The sequence below is a fragment of the Pteropus medius genome, unplaced genomic scaffold, assembly GCF_902729225.1.
Source record: "Pteropus medius unplaced genomic scaffold, Ma_sr-lr_union100, whole genome shotgun sequence".
Classification (NCBI taxonomy): domain Eukaryota; kingdom Metazoa; phylum Chordata; class Mammalia; order Chiroptera; family Pteropodidae; genus Pteropus; species Pteropus medius.
Genome location: NW_024354132.1, coordinates 63,024 through 78,177, shown reverse-complemented (window position 1 = coordinate 78,177; position 15,154 = coordinate 63,024). Strand labels below are relative to the sequence as shown.

Genomic DNA, 15,154 nt, shown 5'->3' with positions numbered 1-15,154 from the left:
TTTATATAGAATAGATAGATGATGATGATGATAATGATGATGATGATAGATAGATAGATAGATGATAAATACTATATCAGAAGTAAAAACGAATAAAATTTTTAAATATGTATTTGTTAACTAACAAAATAAAACAAATTGAATGTGTATTAAAAATAATATCCTTACTAATCCCCCCCAAAATGTAGTGAGGATAGTGATTTTGTAGCTATTTAAACATTTTTAAATAGTTTTGAAATTCTCTTTAACATCTGACTTACTAGAAGATAGCTGTATTTTATATCTGTTTTTGAATACAACCTGATGCAATAGTACATGCGATATTATATAGTCTCTGGAAAACAGTGAACACTAAAATAACATCTTACTATTGTTATAAGAATAGTTTTGAACTCATGGACCTTCTTAAAGGATGTCAGGAACTCCTGGTATTCCTGAATACACCTTGAAAACAAATAACTGAAATCAGGTATTTCTTTAGGGAATATATAAAGGTATTACACCTTCTTTATTATTTATCTTTATTAGTTAGAATATTTTAAGAGATACTTTATCTTAAATAACTACCTTATTACTCTGAGATAACAAAAGATAGAATAAATACTTGATTCTTTCCATTTATTTACCACTTTTCAAGAGAATTGCTTATATATCTTCCTAGGTAACTCATGAATTACTTTTTGCATTATTGCATACCTATCACCTTTGACATATTTGAAATGCTTGACTCTATATCTGAGCCATTTTTCTTTTTATTGAGGCTCAAATTGTACGACCTGTGACATAGGACACTTTCAAGTCAGCTACTTCTAAATTCTTTTAAGATGACTTCATTTTTGAGCTCTACATTACTTTCTGGTGTGACAAGATTGTTCCAGACTCTTCATTCCTTTTCTCCAAGACTGTCTTGGTTCTTTTTAGTGAAAAAATACTATGTGGAAGCCATAATCTGAACCCTAGGTTAGTCTTGGTCTCTGGACTTTTTAAGTGGCCAGAACATTTTTTAAAGATAAATATCATGATGAATCATATTTATGCTTCTGATTCAAGTTTAGAACTACAGAGTTTTACTCATCTATCTCATATCAATTTCTCCCATTCAATAATTTTTGTTCCGAATATGTCAACACTTAATCCCACTATACACTATATCCCACTAAACTATATATGCATGATAGTCTTAGAGTAACACTACCATCAACAATATAATTACCGAAAACAATTAAAATTTTATTTTCTGATACTAGAGTATATCCGCTGGAGATAAGCAAATTGTTATGCTTCAAAGTCAATTGAAACAATCCTTGACTTATGGTATGTCACCAACTTGATAAGTAGTTATTTTCATTGTTGCATTTGCTATCAATTTTTAGGAACTGAAACTCTTGTTTGTTTGATTTATAATGTTACAAAAAGTCTGCATGGAGCAGACAATCCAGAATAGCAGAGTAAGAAGCTCAGAAAATCCTTTCCCCAAACATCAAAGATAATATTGGACAAAATTTTCAAAATAAACCATTTCAGAATTCTGGAAAATGACCAAAGATACACAGCAGATTGAGAAGTGCTTATTCAAGAACTACCTGAATCTCAGCAAAAACAATGGTGGCAAGTTAACCTAGGGCTGCTCTTATCCCTCTCCTGGTTTGGTGGTAACCTGGAGCTGCTCTTATCCTTTCTCTGACCTGGTGGCAGTCTTACTGTTACAGAAGGGCATACCCAATCTGGAAACACATAGAGAGGTCTGATGCCCAGGGAAGTTGTAGAAAACAATAGCAATTGGTGGAAAAAAATCAAAGGTCAACATTATAGCTGCTTGATGCTGTAAATACTGATTGAGGTGAAGGAAACTGGCCAAAACTTAACAAAGGTATTTGGGAAATGAGACAGCCATAGTGGACTTTGATAAGCTTCCACTTGTTTCCAGAAGTTTGGAAGATGCACACATACTAAGGAGACACCAAAGAGGGCAACAATATGTACTTACACCTGGCCAAACATGAGACCTTGTGCATAGAAAAAGCACACACCAGGGCAGATTTGTAAACTGCTTGAATGATAAATGTGTGCTCTAATCCACACGTATTCCTTCAGCAAAAGATGGAAACCTTACCTATCTAAGGTGTAGAGGCACAATCTCTGACTAATCATTGGCTACNAAGAAAGAAAGAAAGAAAGAAAGAAAGAAAGAAAGAAAGAAAGAAAGAAAGAAAGAAAGAAAGAAAGAAAGAAAGAAAGAAAGAAAGAAAGAAGGAAAGAAAGAAAGGAAAGAAAGAAAGAAAAAAGTTCTACATAGTTTTTTAAAAAGAAGCAAAACCATTAGTGATTACAAACTGCAAAGCAGCCAGAATCTACAGAACTTGTCCAGGCAAGTAATTAAACAAAAGAGCAAAGAAACAAAAAACACAAAAACAAAACAATAATAATGACTTTATTTGAAGAATTTCAAACTAGAAACAAACCAAATGACTATCAAAGACTGAATGTATTAAAAAAAATTATAGAATATTTATACATGAAGTTCTTCTGAGCAATAAAAAAGAATAGACAACAAATACACACATAAGCAACATGAATGACTTATAACTATATGCTGGTGGGGGGAAATGCCAGATACAAAAAATACATAGAGTTTATTCTATTTTAATAAAATTATAGAAAAGATAAATCTAAGCTTAACTAGCATAAAGCGTATCAGTAGTTGTTAGGATGCCCAGCTGGCAGTGGGTTTAATTATAAATGAATATGAGGAGTATTGGGGTAATTGAAATGTTCTACATCTTAAGTGTAATCATATTTACATGGATGTATACATTTATCAAAATGAATGGGACTGTACACTTAAAATAGACAGACTGCATTATATGTAAATTATACATCCATAAAGTTGATTCAAAAAATTTTAAAAGAGACAAAAAACATGTGACCAGTAAAAAGGACATGGGCAGACTGAAGAAGTAAACATTGCAACTCAGGTAGGTAGTACAATCTTGGTTTGTTTTCTCCCCAACAAGTTTACAAGTTGCATGTGCCTGTCTCATACTCAGTACTTAACAAATATTACTTGAATTAGTAAGCAGAACTTAAAAGGAACCAAAGTCTAGGGAAGGATATCATAGACAGCACCACCCTTTGGGAAATTTTCTTCTGTTTACATCCCTTGCCTTGATCCCACACTAATTCTGAGGACCAGCTCTCTTTCTTCTTTTTCTTCATCACTCCCCTTCACGATGGCCTGTACACTCTATTTCCCTTTGTGTTTGGAACAAGTAGAAAAAAGTTAGCTCACTGTGTTTAGAAAATAAACGTGGCAAGGGGCAATTTTTCTTTAACGGTTTAGGGAGAACATAAGGGAGCAAAAAGAGTGGGAAATTTTTAGACCAAGTGAAACACATTTAATCACCAAGGGAAGCATTAATATTTCAAATACTACAACAATGTCAGGAATAAATATAGTAAAAAAGAGTATCAACACAACAGTCAATCCAACTTGGATTATGTTTTTATTTGTTTGTTTTGGTTCGATTGTCACCAAACCTATATTACATAAAGGCACCTTTGCCATGATCATTTCCAAAAAGAGTTAAATATTGTTAGGGGAAGAAAGACCTAAGTAACTGTAATGCAGAGTAAGAAGTGATGTGTGCATGTAGCAGAGTATGGCTGAACTGCTATCTGGATTCACTTGAGAGAGAGATTGCTTCCCACTTACGAATCAAAAAAGAGGCATCAGGAATGGGGTTTGAAGTTTGAGAAAAACAGAACAAATAAAAATTACAAGGAAGGCGCTCCCCATAGAGTCACAAAATTAAATTAGGTTGCATTAACAAATGATTATAAAGCAGAAACAGGAGAAAAATACAATTTAAGTGGGGAAAAGAAAGGATGGCATAACTCTGTTGTCCTAAGCTACTGGCTCTTAAGTTCTCATTACAATGGGGAAGATGTGATAAAAAAAGAAAATCTCATGGAATGTCTTCATGTGAGCTAAGAAAGATGAGAAATGGGGAAAAACTCTAGATAAGTTGAAGGTGGTAATTTGGGGTAAAAGAGAGTGGTCAAGAGACAAAAACTAAGACAGGTAAACATGAGAATAAGAAATTGGGAAACAATGAAGTAAAAGGAACTCACTAGGGTTTCTTAAAACCAAAATGCAAAGTCTATCAAAAGACTTAGGGGTGCTATCACTGCCAACAGAATCAAGTTCATGGAAAGCTGATGTGCTGTGAATATTGGAGAGATACATGGATATCATTTTAAACCAAGTGCCAATTCGACTTTTTTGATTTTCCTACCTTATATGTGCATTGGGTATGAGTCTCATTAGTCATTCTATTTAGTTACTTTATTCCCATCCCTGCTAGGATTGATTGGTTGACAAAGGATGAGCTCTGGATGAGATAGAATGAGATGTGTCCCTGGACCACTATGAGTGGTAGAAGATCAGGTAGTTTAAAGGAAAAAAGAAAAAAAAAAGAGGCAAGCAGGAAGGAGAGAAAATAGAACCAATTACTAGAGAGAGAGAGAAACATAATGATTAGTTTAACAATGATGTTTTTCTGACATGGAACTCCATTCTCTACCACCATCCTTCAAAGAGGAAGCTGGACCTGGAGACAGGATTCCTCAGATTGTATGCACTCTGGCATCCTTAAAATCCAGATTCATCTTGGGACAGTTCAACATCTGGGCCCCCTGAGAGATGTTCTTAGTGTCTGCATTGTCACCACCTGACAGAACAGTTAACATTGCAGGTTGCAAAAACGGCATGCCATTTGCAGATGTTTCTTTTTTCCTTTCTCTTCTCAGCAAACTTATCCCTCAGCAACTCTAAATTCTGATTTCCTGCTTCCACCAACAGACAACTTTCCCACCAACCACTGACTGCAACAAAGAAAATCTGCTGCTTCCCCCAACCTGGAGCCTCCTACTTGATCTTTCACTTCCTCTCCAGCTCTGACTAAAGTTATTCTCTCTTGTCTGTTGTCTGTATCGCTAGCCTTCACCCTGTCTGTTTCTCCTCCTCAACTGCCATGGACAAAATTGTGTATGATATTGAAAGGTCACTTCACCTCTCTGGAACTTGCATCTCATCTCTAAAATGAAAAAAGAGAAATGACATGGCTTCCTTGGACACTGCTTGTTTTAACAGACCACAAATCTTCAAGTTTCTTCACTCAACTCTATCTCCAGGATCCATTATGCCCCCTCTTCTGGATACTCCATTCTATTCCTCCCCCTTTTGAATACCCTCAAAGTATTCTCTTTGTCATTCACCCCTTATTCCTCCACCTTTCTCATTTCTTGACTCTCTCTGGCTTATTTATAAATTGGAGAATTTGCTTTTTCAGGTCTCCTATGATTTCCCCATGCAATTGTATAAACTATAGCCAGCTCTTAATTATCCTTAGAGATAAAATTGCAGGCATCCCAGAGTTCATAAAACCAGAAAAAGAAAGAAAGAAAGAAAGAAAGAAAGAAAGAAAGAAAGAAAGAAAGAAAGAAAGAAAGAAAGAAAGCCCTCCTACTAAGTTTAACTTATATATTTATTCACCAAAAAATGTCTCAACATATGGTTGGTACCAAGTATCTTAGTAAATATATTAACATACAGAGATTTACAATGTATTCACTTCTATCAAGGAGCTTCAAACTACAGAAGTATATGTAAACCAAGAATTAAAATGCATTATGATGATTGCCATGTCTGTGTCTAGAATCCCAGATACAAGCCTGTTCAGAACAAGATTTCCCAGGAAGGGATTATGACTGCTTAACCCTTGAGGTGTCCATAATTTGAAGTCTCAGAAGTGCATCATGCTTCTCAACCAGAGAGCTAAACTTCTGGGCAGAGTACAACTGTGTTGGATTATGGAAGTCAGAAAATTCGACTTTTCAAGAGATACAAGTGGAGACATTAAACAACCATGTTTAAGTTAAATTTTGTGATCAGATAAAAATACATTGTCAAAATGTATTTTAAATGTTTGTTAATATTTTAGTTTAAGTAGTCGATTTGAGAAGTAGTTGATGATTTGTCAGTGGTTCTGACTGGTTAATGTGTTTAAATACATAAACACAAAATCTTACTAATACTTAGGCCTTATGATTATTCTTATAGTATCTCTTTAAAAACTTTAAATAGTTACTAGACGCAGGAAGCACTTATTTAAAATCCCGTTTGTAACATTATTTCTCTTTCATATTTGTCAACATTAATAATGAGGCTGAAAGTTACACTCAATAAGGTCTTTCTATTATGGCCAAATGTTTGGCAATTTCTATGAGCTACAAACACATTGAAGAACAACACACAGCTTAAGCCCCACTCAAATCACTCACAAGCACCAGATGTCATCTTTGCCTGAATCTCCTTGTCAACAGCCAAATCTTAGTTTGTGGTTGAGGAAGGTATAGCTAATGTAGTGTTACATATTTATCACATTTTCCCCTCTGCACACCTATAAGAAATACACAATCCCTTACTCTCTTATAATTGAGTACTGGGCAATGGAGTATGCTCTGTTGGAGATGTAAGCCACCCAGGCCTAACCATGTAAAATATTGCATCCGATCATCTTGCCTGCAGTGCCAGCTTGGAGGTCACCTGTTCCAGATGGCAGAGCTTCAAGACAGAGAAGGACTGACTGATCTACATAGAGTTTGCCTACTTGAGAAATAAACTTTGCTGTGTTTAACCTCTAATATGCTCAAGTTTATTTATAACTGCAATATTAACCTATCTACACTGAATAATATTATAGAACCCCAGTAACTAGTGTTTCATCTTGCTCCTGAATTTAGAAACAAATGAAATAAAGATATAGAGTATAAGGTATATGAATCAAATTGTCAACTTTGCATAACTTCTAGAAAAAGATTCTAGAGAATTTCCATTAAGTGTGTAATGCCAGTAATGTTGCTGGTATTGAACTCCAAATGAATCAGTCTTACTCACCGTTAAAAACTGATTATTTGTGTTCCCCCCAAATTCATATGTTGAAGCCCTAATCCACATTGTGGTTGGATTTGGAGATGGGGCCTCTAAGAAAGTAATTAAGCTTAAATGAGATCCTAAGAGTGAGGCCTTATAAAAAGAGACATCAGAGAGTGAGCTTTCTATTCTTTGTCTCTGTGCCTCTCTGTCTCTCTGTCTCTGTCTCTCTCTGTCTCTGTCTCAGTGTCTCTCTCCCTGTCTCTCTCTCTCTACCTCTCTCTGTCTTCTCTCCCTGCCCCCTGACTCTTTCTCTCCACATGCTCTCGCTCTCTCTCTCTTTCTCTCTCTCTCTCTCTCTCTCTCTCTCTCTCTCTCTCTCTCTCTCTCTCTGTCTCTCTCTCTCCACATTTGAGGAAAAATCATGTCAGGACATATCAAGAAGGCAACTATCTGCAAGCCATGAAGAAAGCCTTCACTAGAAAACAAATTATGTATGCATGTTCTCTCCTGTACTTATAGAAAAGAATATGGTGTAACAGGTAGATGGAATAAAAGGGGTATGGTGTAACAGGTAGATGGAATAAAAGGGGTTAAATGTGTGATGACAGAAAGAAATCTAACTGTGAGAGGTGAATACACAATGCAATATATATATATGACTTATTGTTAAATTGTACGCCTGAAACTTACTGAATTTTGTTAACCAATGTCACCATTATAAATAAATGAATGAATGAATGAATGAATGAATGAATGAATAAGGAGTGAAGAAAGAAACAAAAAGGATTTATTTAGGGAAATTTCTCCTTCAGTGAAACTAGAAGAATAGATAACAGCTTCATCCCATGCTCTGGTAATATCCATGCAATTATCTAAGCCAAAACCTTAAAAACCTTATTCTTTGGAAACTTAAGTCTTCTTTACTCTCCACAGTTGCTATGTCACCTTATTATTTTTCTCTGTAATTTGTAGAATCTCTCTCCTCTTTATCCTCACTGACATTTTGCTGTGGATGAAAAAAAGGAGTTCTCTGGAAAGTAATCTCACAGAGTGATAGGATCATAAATTTCTAACTGGGCAGGTCATGGTGGGTGTTCACATCCCAGGCATATGAATTTTTAGTAAAAGGTTTATCTTTGCTTTAAGCAAGCCCTGTCCATTGTTTCTGTGCACCTAGGTTCACACACCTTTGAAAGTAAGTGTAACCACCCTCAAGAGAGCACATAATCTTGTTAACTATTCTATAATTCAAACCCCACCTTGCTTTTTCTCATCTCCATGTAATCTTCCTTAATTTCAAATGCATAAGAGAAGCTGCAAAACTGTTATTCTCTGGAGTATTTGAGATCTTGCTCTCCAGCATATATAGTGAGTTTGGTTCAAATAAACTCTTATAAAATTCTCTATAGGTTTTGACATTTCTTACGTCAACATTATGTGTGACCTGGATTACTGCCACAATCCCTTAACTGTACATTGCAATCCAAATACTCTCCGTATCTATTCAGCACCCTGCTTCAGAACTGCTACATAAAATTTAAACTTCATCATGTCTAGCTCATGCTTAAAACATTTCAATTACTCTTATGAAAAATAATCCAAACTCCTAAGTATGTCATTTTTATACACAAAGGCTCATATAACTCAATCCCTAACAAAAAGGGAGGTGGGGTAAAACAGGCTCTGTGTGAAAAAATGGAAACTGGCGGACTATTTGTACCAAAGTATACTTATGAACACAGATCCAAGAATCTGAAATTTATATGAAATGTAGTAAGAGAAGATGATTATATAAGCCCTGTAAACACATACAATCTAAAAAAGAATAATCTGAGGTAGATGAAGAATCCTGTTGTTAGAATCCAGCCTGACTAGAGTGTCCTGGCCTTCCTAGGGGAGCCCAGTGCTCTTCCTCTGTCAACAGTCTTCCCCAAGCTCCTGCTATTTGTCCCATAGGTGATCACGCCACAGGCATCCTCATGTTTACCTTTGCCTAGGTCTTACCTGGCACTCCCCCAAGTTCACCTCAGCAGGTGATTTTTGTCTCCTTAGAGAAAATTCTTCAGAACTCTGATGGCATGTCCCCACCCCACATAGTCACATGCTCTATCACCCTCCTTTCTGCCAACAGAAACCTTGCCCTCTGCCCACTTCCCTATTTGAGAAACCCCACTGCCTCCCACAACCACATGCCTTTTATAGTGTTTTTCATTTCCTCATCAGGCCTTCTTCAAGTTTATTGCTTCACTTTCTGGCTTCCAACACCAGTACCTCCCTCTATTCTGTGTCCTCCTACATATCATATTTACAATAGTGGAAAGAGCCCCATCCTGAGAGCAAAGATAAACTCCTAGATGGACCATTTACTAGAAAGCATAGATCATCACTCTCATCTCAGTTTCTCCCATTGTAAGAATGACTGGATTGAAAGAACTTGATATTCTCTAATTCCACTTTAACTTTAACATTCTTTGACTTGGTCTGTGCTCACTATTATTTTGATTTATTATGGATAAAAAAGGGGTTCTACAGAAAGTAACCTCATAAGGTGACCTAATCATAAATTCCTAACTGGACATTGACTATGGGAAGTGGTTACCAAATTGGCATTCTCTTGAACTGACTCGATCAAACCTTGGTAACAGTGTAAGATGTTCCTTTTCAAAAATGTCAGCTTATAAGTTCCTTCACCTAAATCCAGCTTAAATGCACTATGACACATAAAGAAATGTTAAAACCAAAAATGGGGAGCCAGGGAGCAGGGAAGAACCAAGCCACCATCTTGGGTTTCCCATAGCCCCAACTATTTGTTTAAATTACAACCACTTTTTACCCATACAATATATCCCAGAAGTTTTCATTACTTATTTTTACAATGCTTCCCATGCAATTTCAAATCTTTTTGAGGCAGGATATCCCCTCCAAGATATGGCTCCAGAATTTTTTTTTTCCTTTCTTCAGATCTCCCCCTGTTTTAGCCCTGACAAGGGGAGATATGTCAAAACTGGTCTCTTCCTGCTTAGGTGACATTTTTGGCTAAGGCATGACCTTTGACTAATTATAATATTATCTCATCCACATTGCAAATATTGCAGCTCTCACATGCACATGTTGCCATGACTGTTCCGACAACACCATATAGGAAATAAAAAGTGAGGAACCAAGCTCCCCACCTACTGGGAGGAGACAACAGCTTTATGTCAGTACCACATTTCTGTGCTCTACCCCAAGAAGAACAAAAGCCCATAGTGGAGACATACTTTCCCTCTCTGTCTCTGTCTCTGTCTCTCTCTCTGTCTCTCAATCCCGCACTCCCCTCTTGAGTGTGTACTTTATCTTTAATAAACCTTAGGCTTTCCTGCTTGCTACCTTGCCTTTGAATTCTTTCTTAAGACATAAGACAAGAACCTAGTCACTGAGGGTCCGAGCTCTCTGGCTACATCTTGAGGTGTTCCACAGACCCTTCTGGAACACCACAAAGTTATTCCTACATATATGGAGATTTCAACACTTAAAACCTCACGGTCTAATGAAAACTAAGAAGTAATCAATTAGCATTCTTTATCTTGGACATTTATAACTTCTTGAAACATATTTAATAAACATAAATATAAATTATTAACATGGATTTGCTTTTGTAAAACCTAGGCAAAATGAAGACACATCTGTTTTACTTAACCAACAAACTTAAGCTAGCTTTTATTTTTTAATATTTTTATAGTTGCTTTATTAATTTTAATTCGTTTCACGTATACAGTACACTGGTTAGACATCTATATAGTTCATGAAACGATTCCCTCAATTGCTCCCTTCCTCCCCTGATTCTCCAATTATCCATCATATTAATGCTAACTTCATTCCCTATGCCGTGCTCCCCATCCCCGTGACCAACTATCAACTCCTAATTTGTACTTTATTAAGAGATTTTTAATGGCAAATAATGTTTGCATTCTATGTAGGATAAATCCTACTGCACCTAAGCTAGTTTCTGTTTGCAAATATGGTATTTGAGTCTATACATTTACATCATTTCTGAACAAATATACAAAATGAAATTAGCTGATAGTTACCATTTTAATATTTGTTTAGTTTTGTTTTCTGCCAAATTCTTGCTGGCTTTGGTGTCATAAAAATTTTGCCTTGTAAAATTAGTTGAAATTCCTTTCCATTTTTTTCTCTACCTGGAACAATGCATATGAAATATGACTATCTACTGTACTCTGTAATCTGGATGAGAACATTGTGTGAATAGTAAGAAGTTTGATGACTTATTCATCTTCCTTAACAATTACTTATTCAGATTTTTCCCCTCTTCTAGGATTTTTTAAATAAAAGTTTATCTATAACAAGTGTGTTGATATAAATTATGTATAGAATTTAAAAAATTTTTAAATCTATATATCTTTATCTGTAATGTCTATTTTTCCAATATTTATTACTCTTATAATAAGTTCTGAGAGCCTTTTATATTTTTATTAATTTCCTCAAGAAGCCATCTTTTAGTATTGTCAATCACCTTTATCGATGTTTTGTTTTGCTTTTTATTCTAATTTTTAGTGCTTTAAATTTACTTTCTACTTTCTAAATTTTTATTGATTTTGTTATTTTTTCTAGCTTTCTCAGTTAAAATCTTCTTAGCTCATGTTTTCAGTCTATCTTGTTTACAAATAAATGCTTTTAAAGTTGTAATGTCCCCTGGATGTGTTACTTCAGAATCATTTCTGAACCGGAAAAAGAAAATTTGTGCTCACCTATATAAAAGATTTCAAAAAATAATCCTTAATTTATCATTTAAAAATCTCAGAATATTTAAAATTAAACAAAAGCAGAAAGCAGAAATGTGTGAGTGCAGATACCCAGTTTGTTCATAGTCCATGTCTGCATCCCCTTTTATGTACTGAGGTACCGAATGCACAAATCACCACAGAAAATTGAACAGAGCACATATAAACCATTTCTGAAACTTGTGGACCACAGTGATTTTCACATTCACCAGTGAATGTCTCTAACCCCAAATTAAAGTCACACGGAAAATGAATTTCAAAGTGAGAATTTTCACAATACATGATATAGATTGATTTTTCCTTTGATCTTTCTAAAATTCTTCCTTATCACTTGCTCCTGCCTATGATGAAACATATTGTGTGTTGATGTAGCTAAGTCTGTTGTAAGAAGAAATTTTCTTCCCCTTGGTTTTCACTGGAATTGTGATCCTAAAATAATGATACAAGTTCTCTTTTAATCTTTCTTTCTAGAACTGAGAAATTTCCTATAAATTTGCAGCTCACTGTGCACTTGGTCAGTTAAAAGTCCTCTGAAGTGTGAATAAGAAAAATATTTTGTAGAAAGGGCACCAGAAACCATTAAAATAATTAATAATTCATAATTAAATCATTATAAGAAGTAAACAAATATTTATAAATGTGATGATCCAATGATGTGTTAAAACTTCTGTCATTTACAAAGCTGACTATAGCCATCTGGTCACATTGCCTGTATTTCCTTCAAAAAAATAATATTTTATATGGCATTAAAAAGTTAAGAATAAAATTAGATTTAATTAATAAATTTAAAAATCGTCAAACACTAATTTACACACTTTTACTATTCAACACAATTTTAAAGTATCTCATCTTCCACTTGATCAAATTGCTTTTATATCAGGAAATGGAAACAGGTAGGGTTGGGCATAATACCCAGCACCTTACATGTTTTCACAAATGAAGCAGCTTTGTCATCATTCACTTATCCACTTCCCTGGTCTGCCTACTAATTCTGACAATATGCTCAACGCCTTCCAATTGAGAAATCACAGGAAGTTTATATATCGACTTGTATTTTCTTCTAAATTCAATTATATACCTGCCTCACATTTGATTTTTTTTTTTTTTTGAGAGAATTACAGTAGCGGAATTTCTATCCTCTAAACTTGAGCCCAAACTTTTGTACAAAACAGAGTGTTTAAGAAACTAAAAGGAATGTGTCTTAGGAGACAAAAAAGCTCTATGTTTATTCCATGTTAAGGATGATAAAGCCCATCAATGGGGAAAAGAAGAAATAATCTTCAAAGATTTTATGTAGCATAACTTGGTAACCAAAAAAGCTGGGAAAGAAGGGCTTGAGAGGCTTCTGAAGTTTGACTCTGGGTGATGAAATATAGCCATCAAAACACAAACAAACTTGGGAAAAGACATTATTTATTATTGTTTAAATACCTGGAGACACAGCTGCTTCTCATATATTTTGGAACATATTTCAGTAAATATGTTTATGATACAAATAGTAAAAGCTGAACATGCTTTGAATGGATGAATGAATGAATGAATGAATAAAATTTATTGTGTCAGGAGGAACACCATGAAAAATTTCTTCCTTTTTGATAATTTAACTGTCATTGCAGCAACATTTTATGGTTTTTTAAATGCTGGTATTAGACAGTCTTTTCAACTAAATGAAAACCCTTGAGAGTATGTATTTTTCTCTTCATTTAACTAAAGAAAACAATGAAGACCAGGGAGCCTTTCCAAAGTTACTCACTTACCCAGCAGCAGAACCAGCACTTAGAGTCCTGATCGATGGTTTGTTAGAAATATATGGGAAGAGTCCAGAGGAAGGATTTATCCAGATGTCATAGTTAAAAAGGAAGACAGCGAGAAAATTTAACAGAATGAAGACACTATGGAAAAAGCAAAAGGGCAAGAAACCACTTTTAAAGAATAGAGGAAACGGAGGGACATGAAGAGGAATGTTGAAAGTAAGAGTAGAAATCAGCCAAGAGTCCCCTGAGATCCCTGTTCTTTAGAGAGGAAGTTTCAGTCACAAACAAAAGAAAATCCCACATTTTGGCTGAAGCAATAACGGGTCTGACATAACTAAGAAGTCAGGGACACTCAGGCTTTAGTTAGAGTTTAATCTGGACTCTTCTGTGGGTATGTTGTTTCTGTCTTTTTAAAAATATTTTGCTGTTGCAGTTATTCTTGGCTTTATTGGGGGGGTTGAAATTGACAAATGAAATTTTATATCTTTAAAGTCTACAACTTGATGTTTAGATTTATTTATCTGTTGTGAAATGATTACCACAATCAAGCTAATTAACATGTCCATCACCTCACAGTTACTTTTTTTTTTTTTTTTTTTTTTTTTTTTTTTTTGCTGTTGTTGTAAGAACATTTAGGATCTACCCACTTAATAAGTTTCAGGTATAAAATTTCTCTATCTTCTTGCATATAGGACATCCTCCACAGTTTACTTTCTGGTGTTTGAAAAATAGCTTTAATTGTTTCAAGCTTCATACCCCACACCATAACATCCAGAACAACAACAACAAAAAAAGAGCATCTCTTTCCCCCATCATGAAGTACAAGAATCAGACTTCATATAAACTGTGCCACCTTAGCGCAGATGCCTAGCCCTGAACCATCACTCTGAGCAAGAATAAGTGGAATCTGTATGATGTTTTGGCTTAAATTATAGGTTACCTGTCTGTCCTTTACTCTATGACATTGTCAAAGATGCTTTCTCATGATTGCCTTAGGCTGATCAGAGTCCAAAACTACAGATGAGAGTGTAGTCAGCCAACCAAAAACCATATGGCTGCTTCCAAGGGTGACAAGGTAAATTGGAACCTAGAAAAATAACCAACCAATCTAATCCAGACAGGAAGATTGCTGTGGTCCCACTGTCTGCTCTTCCACATTCCATTTTCACCTTTTCCTCCTTTCCCATCTCAACTTTATTTTGCAAACATTTCTACATGTGCGGCTGCTGCTACCTGTATTAGATTCATCTGGATGTTCTCCTTGCCCTGAGCCCCTTCTCTCAATTCCCTAAACAAACTGGAGCCAAGTCCCTTTCTCCTAGTTCAATCCAAATAAGTTGCTATACTAAGAAATTAAGAGAGATGCAACAAGCAATGAAAACAATGAACTGTGAAATCATTTTAGAAGAGTAAAATTTTCAAGCTCAGAGGACAGTGATGATCTTTCTCTCCCCACTACTTTATACTCAGTGTGTTCCTACTGCATAACGAGTAACGAAGAATTATTTGCAGAATTAATTAGTGAATTCTAAAATAATTGAAGTCTAGTCATGGATATCTCAATTCACACTGCCATTTGTGCTTATTGACCAGAAAGTGTCAAACTTCACTCCTCACAAATTCTATATTTGTGAATTTACCTACCTGATAAAATTGAATTGTAACCTCAAAATCAATAC

General features: G+C 35.1%; 1 protein-coding gene across 1 annotated transcript in view; it reads right to left on the bottom strand.

Moving 5' to 3' along the window:
* CD1A (CD1a molecule) overlaps nucleotides 1-15,154 on the bottom strand; it is a 108,979-nt gene that overhangs the window by 40,799 nt on the left and 53,026 nt on the right. The window lies entirely within an intron of this gene.